Source organism: Nuphar pumila, chromosome 11, assembly GCF_984573655.1.
Source record: "Nuphar pumila chromosome 11, dmNupPumi1.hap1.1, whole genome shotgun sequence".
Lineage (NCBI taxonomy): Eukaryota > Viridiplantae > Streptophyta > Magnoliopsida > Nymphaeales > Nymphaeaceae > Nuphar > Nuphar pumila.
In genome coordinates, this window is record NC_143259.1 from 98,019,760 (window position 1) to 98,028,616 (window position 8,857).

At 37.7% G+C, this 8,857-nt stretch overlaps 1 long non-coding RNA gene across 1 annotated transcript; it reads left to right on the plus strand.

Annotated features, from left to right (window-relative positions):
- The first annotated feature begins 1,378 nt into the window (after positions 1-1,378).
- On the plus strand, positions 1,379-5,289 carry LOC149822576 (uncharacterized). Its single transcript, XR_016426066.1, has 2 exons — positions 1,379-1,510; positions 4,698-5,289. It is a non-coding gene; the product is annotated as an uncharacterized LOC149822576 (long non-coding RNA).
- The last annotated feature ends 3,568 nt before the right edge of the window (positions 5,290-8,857 follow it).

Genomic DNA, 8,857 nt, shown 5'->3' on the forward strand with positions numbered 1-8,857 from the left:
ACAAAACAATATCTCACAAATCGTCACTATAAAACACATAATAGGTTACAAATCGATATATGACAATTCAGCATAATATTACAAATCGATATCAACAAACAAAATAATATTTCACAAATCGACACTAGAAAACACATAATATCTTACAAATCGATATACGACAATTCAACATAATATATTACAAACAAAACAGTATCTTACAAATCGATATACACGTTACTACAACCGCAATTTGTGTTATATTGCATATACTGAGTGAATGGACGATACCGGATGGGGTAGAGGCCCTTGATCGCATCTGTAACCAAGCATTCTTGTCAGTAGGTCCCAACGTCTTACAAATGTCTTCAAGTTTTCAACCGTTGAAACGATAAAATCTACCTGGAATAACAAAATAATGCCTTAATGACACTCACGATGACATACATTCTTCAACAATAGCACGATGACATGGAAAGGTACTCACGATGCTTTAATGACACTTGTTGAAATGTTTGTGTGTCATTGTTTTTTTCCATACTGCCTTACGAAAATGAAGAAGAAGAGAAGACTGTAAAAAGAGATGGCCGACAAATCCTCTTTTGACGCCCACGAATGATCGAACCAGTCGTTCGATTTATAGTTATCTCCACGAGGTTGGAATGAACTAGGAAACACTTTCTATCTAACACAAGCCAGGAACGAGAAGGCGGCCATGTGTTGTAGCACAAGCTAAAAACAAAGGCGGGACGTGCAAATCTATATACGGGGAGCGGGAGGACATTTTCGTCCAACACATCTCTATCTTACGAGAGGACATTTTTGTCAAAAGTATATCTACCTTTTTTATATGTTATTTTATTATAAAGTCATCGTGGGCAACAATGGCATATGAATTATCGCGGGTCCCAAGATATTCCTCCGTAAACACACGAATTTGTGTTTCGAGGAGAACACACAACACCCTCGCCCAAGGAAGTAACTAGGAATTGAGGTCGACGATGCTCAAAGAAGACTACTTCCTATGACTGACTCACCAACTACTCTGAGTTTGTAATGTTGCTAGGGACACATTTGTCCATTTTGTTAAAAGAAAAAAACACAACGATGACTGCGAGTGCCCATTTTTTTTCAGAGGCAAAAGGTGCTTAGGTGAAACAGAGTTTGGTGGCATATTGCAAATGAGAATCTCACGTGGGTTTGCTTCCAATTCCACGCGCAACCGAGACGTTCTAGAAGAAAACTCCTTCCCTCTGGGCGGATGACCACAATTCACAAATCTCACGGTCAATAACTCTCTCTCTCTCTACGGTACTGTATTTGCACGATTCTTTCGATCGTGTGCCTTAGAATCAATGTCGATGTTAAATACCACCTGAGAGGCTCTTCGCAAATTGCATTCACGCTGCTCCTGCTGGTGTTCCTGCGGGTTGATTCTGCATCTCCAACAAAAAGAAAGCTTCATCTCCATCGTTAATCCAGGGAAGATCAAGCACATGGAGAAGCGCCTTAGGATCTCCTTTCATTAATGGTGAGAACAAATCCTTGCCACCAACATCTCATAATCATCATATCTTCAAAAACAACATCAACATTATTTTTTTTGATATCTGCACGAAGAAACGGCCCTCAGGATTAGAGACCTAGCCGTGCTGGCTGTGCCTGTCATACTTAGATCAGTATCCTGACAGCATAAAACTTTGTGGGTTTACCCCCTTGCTCCTAGGGAGTCACCATGCTTCGGATTGAGCAAGGGGTGATGCCCACAGGATTTGAACGTAGCCCGCCTGACTAGCAGCCTAAGCCCCATCCCACCATGCCAAACCCCTCTGGGGCAACATCATCATCATTATGCATAGCATTATGCCCCCTTCTCCAGCCCACAACCCACAAGGGCTCTACTTATCTGGTAAGGGCTACTTGTGAATGTCACTAAGTTGACGAAATGTCACAAGTTCAATACCTATGGGGTGTCCCTTGCAGTAAGGCAGAAGCAGAATGTATTCCCTGATGGGCAAGGGGGACCTCAAGGGTTTTACCAACTGGAGGGAAGCCAATGTGTAGTCGATGATGAAGGGTTTTCCCTATGGCCTAACAAAACAAAAGTCACTTCTCTAGTTTACTTCTTTAGTTTTATGATAATCATCTTCATTATCATGTCTGAATCTGCTTCATATTTAGGTGAGAAGGGCATTGTTGTAGTTTGCTTTTGTTCTTGGCTAGCCCCACCAATAAATCTTCCATTCTTGGTTTATTAAACTAGGCTAAAATCAGCTGCACCATAATCCGCTAGGAGAGTTATTAATTAGCACCTTAGGCTGTTTTCACTTGCTAGAGTTATGACTGGATGCATGCATCGATCAAGGGCATCTTATATCTTAACAAGTACTGAATAAATTGTTGAAATGACTTGGTTGTATCTAAAAGAAGCAACACTTGTTAGTAAAAAAGGAAAAAAAAAAAAGGCTAAGTGGATTGCCATTCCTCATATTAAATAATTGCTCTCATAAAATTCCATTTCATGTTAGATAATTACCCTATTATAAAAACAAATTTTTTTAAATCATATATATGCTATGGAAAGCATCTATAGAAGTGCAGCCTAGAAGCTAGTCCAGATCACCTTGATGGGCTTCAGTAGGGTATATATTGAGAGTGGCTCACATGGTAAGGATAGGGATGGTCCTTCACATGGTTTCCAGTTTCTCTCCTTTGGGCTGCAACTCATAGACAGCTGCTTGCGTTCCCCAATCAAGTCATTTTTCCAAACAAGTTGATGGGATAATAAGGCTTAAGGGTGTAGTTTTTTTTTTGTAAGGCCTTCCTTTCTGATAGGCAAACTGGTGTTCGGCAGACCGTAACCAGTCATGTAGCCACATACAAATTACTCAAAACCTAAAACGAAACCAGTCAGGTAGTTTATCCCTCCATACCCTATCAAAACCCAAGACTCGTAATTGAGCTAATTGTAATGGAACATAATTAGTAAAGCCTTAGAACACCAGAAGTTGGATCATTTCCCGATTTCTAAAATTAATGATCCCATTCAACAACCATAAACAAGTAGAACTTTAGAAACCTTCCCACTTTGATAGTAAATCACCATCTTGCTAGATCAACAAATGACGTGCCTTTCCTTTAACTTCTTAAAGCAACCAATGTGACATCAATAGGTTTTCTTGATGTAGGTAAGTTAGGAAACGGCATTGTGCTAGTTCAATAATTAAATATCCCAGATTCTCTCAATTTATTTGGATAAGTAGAACCATTCAAAGAACCCTTTATAATTAGGGTAACCTTCAAATCTTGTGGGACATGTGGTCATGAGATAGGAATATGCTACCTCAGACCTATCATGCAGTCATAAATGACCATTAAGTCCAGGGATGGCAGTGGGAAAAACGGGCCTCACTGTGATCATTACAAACTTTTTTTACAAAATTTTGAAAATTTTGAGGTGTTTACACCCACCCTGCCTTGCCCGGCCATGTCCTATCCCCCATCCCCGATAGATAGTACTGAGGTAAAACGGGTCCCGCCCCACCTTGCCTCATTTAAATCAGGGATGAAAGACATGAAACCAGGAATGGAGGACAGAATTTTGGGATGGGGCGCAGGGGTGGAGACCTTGTCCCCCGGCCCCACCTCCATCCACCGTCATCCCTAACCTAACTCTCCAGCTTGCCTTTAAGAAAAAAACGAGCATGGTGCCCCCCGTTGAAAAGGGGGAATCACGATACCGTCTTCAAATCATTGACCAAAGTAGGTCGCTTAGCATCATAAGATTGCCCACTGGTTACTTCCACGAAGGGGAAGCAACCGAAACCATGATGTATCAGCACTCGAGACTCTGAAAAAACTGAAAATACCAAATGACCCCTCACAAAATAACCCCATAGTTAAGCTTATATCGACTTAATTAAGGAAGGCAAAGCCAGAAAAAATGGCTCGTGCTTGTATCGCTTATTTTGAAAAAAACGTGCGATATAATTAAGTTGAAGCGATATTATGAATATATCGCGTTTAACATGGTAACTATTCGGCAAATTAATTTTTTGCCTATTTTTGGCCAGAAATTGAATTTTGTCTCAATATTTGTTACTATGTGGTGTTGAGGACCATCACCCACGTGAAGGCCCTGACCATGGGCCCACCAACCAACTGGTACATCGCATTTCACACCATAAATACGGTGGGTTACAGTGCACCGTATCATTGCTCGGTAAAACCCCCTTTTTTTTTGTAAGGCCCCAGTAAAACCCTTTCGGATCTAGGTACAAGGAAATCTGATAAAATAATGCTCATGCTAATTAAACCCGAATCTGATCACCCGATCAGGCCCTTATTGCACGTGCAAAAGCAGTTGGATCATTATGTGGTTTAGGTTTTAGGACCTTTACACTGTTCTGCCCGAACGCCCACACACACCTTAGAACAGAACAGGACACACTGTTCTCCCCTGTCCACGTAACCCAAAAAATTTGTTTTTTTTGTGTTCACTGTTCTGTGGGGAGAGGGAAAGGGACTACGGAACAGAGGCAGACGTCAAATAACCGTAGTCCGAACGCACCAATTTTGCGTCCACTCGTCCCGCGTTTGCATGGGTGCGCAGACAACAGTTTTAGAATCTTCCTTGCATTTTCTTGTTTCATGCATGAAAATCGAAAGCCAGAATTTGAAGTTATGAATTTAGAAGACGTTAATTTCCTTTTATAAAGGTGGTTTAACAGATCCAAAGGCGGATTACATCTCATCTATATACACCTCTGGAGTTCCAAACGGTTTCAAATAAAGATCAAAAAGGAGTAAAGAATGGAAGGAAAAGGCGATAACCCAGTGGATCCATTGGCGAATTCGCCGGAGATCCTTGCATTCTGTGCTCTAGTGGACAGAGAAGCAGAGAGGGTGAAACTGATAAAGAAGAAGTTACTGTTGAAGCCATCCATTACCAACTGCAGTATTTGGCAGCCTGCCTTTCAATTGGAAGACTTTGACAACTGCTCACCAGTGCAGAACAGTGTAAGGAAAGAAGACAAGGATGGCCAAGAGAAGAGAGAGAAGGGTTTGAAGAGAGTGATCAGAGATGCAGATGGCGTGCCCAACCCCTTTGATATCTCTAAACAAAGGAAGTGTGATAAGGGTATGTTGAGGTCAAAGGAAGGGTCTCCAATTGATTTGAACAAGGAAGATGGCTCAGTGTCTAGCTGTGGCTTGTTGTCTCTTTGGTATCAATGATGAATGGTGCCAAAGTGAGAGGGAATGGATTCTCACGGGAATTGTTTTGTAGCTAATTGATGGTCCTTAAATTCAGGGGATTGTTCGTACACGTGAAAGCATGAAATTTCCTGTATGCTTCCGATTGTGGTGGCTATTCGTCTTGATTTTGACATTTGTAATATTTGCTAAGACTGGTATTTCTCTTGAATACGGAACCAAAAGAGTTGATAGAATCTCTCTTCCTCTTAATATATATATATATATATATATATATAGGAAAATCTGTGTTAAATGAAACATGTTATTGAATTTTCGAAGTATTTCAAAATTTTGAGCATGCTAAATGATATATATGCTTGTTTTGATAGGAATCACTTCTTGGAGCATTTGATTATGATGCATGAATAGGTTTTTATAAGATTTCAAAAAACAATGGTTTACAATTTTTATAATTTTTTTAGGCTCTAAATACCATTTTTTCATCTAAAATGCATAATCCAAGTGTTGATTTCGAGTAAATCAATCATGTTGAACTATGGGGTCAAATTTTCAAAAAAATTATAAAAAATCCATTAGCATGAGTCATTTAGCACCGTAACCATTTTGTGGTTTTAATTTCCCTATATATATATATATATATATATGGGGTTATATTTGGTGTTATTGAAGGCAAAGAATTATATAAAACATTGAAAATGCTCATAATTCTAGTGACTATATGGAAAATAGATTTTTTGAATGGTGCCAAAACTAGAATATGAGAACTACTATTTGAACCACGATTTTCATGTGTTTTTTATTCTTTTCTTTTAAATCTAACTGTATGGATGTGTTCAACATGTTTGTTTCAAAAGCACCAGCTGTTGAATCATCCAATTATGATGCATAAACTAGATTTTTTAATCCTTTAAAATCAACAGTTTATAATCTTCATAAATATTTTTATCTTTCCATCTAATATACACAATTCAACCATTGATTCCTGGCAAATTCACCATGTCAAACACATCTACATAGTTGAATTTGCAAAAGAAATGTTGAAAATGCCTAGTTCACATGGTAGTTCTCATATTCTAGTGACTATGAGAAAATGTTTCATACACTTCAGTGTACCATGATGGTGCTACACTCTAGCATTTTCTGGCTACGTTCCACCTTCAGATTGGCTGCAACTGTTAAGGTCATACCCGCTAACATGGAGGGTGCCACCCTGATGGTTTTCAGCCAATTTGATGCTGAAATAGTAAAAATTGTCCCAATTAGTATAGTGAAGGGCATTCATTATCATCAAACCTTATCCCAACTACATGGGTTGGTTTTATGAGTTATTCTATTCATTTCTATATATCTAGAGCTAAAACTTCAGTTGCTTTACAACCTTTCATGTCACCTCTAACTATCCACTTTTAAGTCTTTAGTTGTCTTCTTTTTCATGCTCCTACTTATATCATCAAAGTCTTTCTCACACGCACCATGAGAGGACTCCGCGCAACATGTTCAAGCCATCTTAAACGACTTCACTTATTTTATTCTTTGTTGGTTTGACTTCTAGGCACTTTCTAATATATTTATTTTTAATTTTATTACTGCTTGTAATCCCATACATCCATCTTAGCATGCATATCTCTACAACATGCATTGTATCTTTTCAGTGCCTGACATTTAGCTCCATATAATAGTGTATCAGTCTTGTAGAAATATCCTTTTGAGTTATAAATGCACTCTTTTATTACATAACACACAACTACTCTATCTCCACTTAACCCAACTAGCATTGATCCTATTAGTGGTATCTTCTTCAAACCCCTCACTCTGTAGTAATATAGACCCTAAATATCGAAACTTATGACATTATTGAATAAGCATATCTTGTATTCTTATGACATTGCTATCACTAGCTTCTATACTAAACTGGCACTCCATATATCAAGCTTGTGTTCTACTAATTAGTAAATTATTTTCTATAGTATGCTCCTCCAAAGTTCTAGTTGCTTTTGTATGTCGTCTTTATCTTGACTAACCTGTACTACAACATATGCAAAGATAAAACACCAAGAGAATTCTACGTGGATACAAGACATTATTTCATATATAGCTGAAGTAGAAAGTTGTGTACTTAGACCAAACCCTTGATATAACTCAACCGTAATTGATAACAACCTTGTCTCATTACATGTAGTTCTAATTGTCATAATTGCCCTTGCATACATATCTTGAATTATTTTAATATATCTATAAGGGATCTATTTATTCCTTAACATCGATCACTTTGTCACAAGCTTTCTCCAAATCTATGAAAACCATAAGCAAATTTCTATCATTCTCTTTAAATTTTTTTATAAGTTATCTTAATAAGAAAATAGCTTTTATTGTTGATCTTCTTGATATAAAGCCAAATTGATTCTTAGATACATTTGATTATCTTTTGAGACATTGCTCTATTATCATCTTTCATAGTTTCATGATGTGTCACCTTTATTCTTATATACAGGAATCAATATACTTTGTCTTCACTCTTTTGGCATTTTTTTATCAATAAAATATTATTAAATAATAGAGTTAACCATATTATTTTAATATTACCCATTAACATTCAAAATTCAATAGTATATATCATTTAGCCCAAGTGGTTTGTTCTTTGTATTCTTTATAGACATTTTCACTTCCTTCTCATCAATCCCATCCACCATTCCTTGGTTAAAATCTCTCTCTTGCTCTACCTTATTATTTAATTATTCATTTAATAGTTAACAAATTTTTTTCTCATCTTTCTTTAATTTGATCATCCACCTTCTCTTTGCCATCTTTAATACACTTTAGTTGGATTAAATATCTCATTTTTCTTTCTCAACTTTTAGCTCACTTATATATATATATATATGCATTTCTTAGCCCCTCTTTTTCGTTAGGTCTCGTTAGGCTCTTTCAAAAATCATAGTTTTAAGTATTTTTTTCTCACGTCAAACACCATAGATGTGATCTATTGGTTTTGTTTATGGAAACCAACTTTTGGATCTCTGGAATATGACCTGTATACAGGTTTTTTCGATGATCCACAATCAATGGCTATGAAAGTACCAATTTTTTTTACTCATAAAAACATGTTTTTTCGTCAAAAAAACATGATCCAAGAGTTGATTTTCATTAAATTAGTCATGCTAAACATATCTAACAGTTCAAATCTATCATAAAACACTTAAAACCTATAGGGCAAAATGAGAAATGGGGCCTAATATGTCAAGTTCTTATATATAAGCTGAGAAGAAGCGTTGCCTCACACGGCAGCGCTCTTCATCGAAAATCATGGCAGTCAGTTCTATGAAGGGCTCAAATCGCCGACCACCCACGGAGAAACTCCACACAACAGAGCTCTTCGCCAAAAACCGCGACAGTCGGTTCTGTGAAGGGCTCAAACCGTCAGCCACCTAAGGAGAAAATTCATCTCTAGAGAGGGTGAAGGGGACGAATCACAATTTTTTGGGGATTTCAGAAACACCCTAGAAACAAAAAAAAATCATGACAGAAAAAAGGTTCGGCTTCCTCTTTTCTCTCTCTCTGCATTCCTCTCACCATCGATTGATGGTCTGGGGTTCATCGTAAGGTGATCTACTAGGGGAAGGGGCTTGACCCACCAAAAATCACTTGCCGATATATAAGAGGT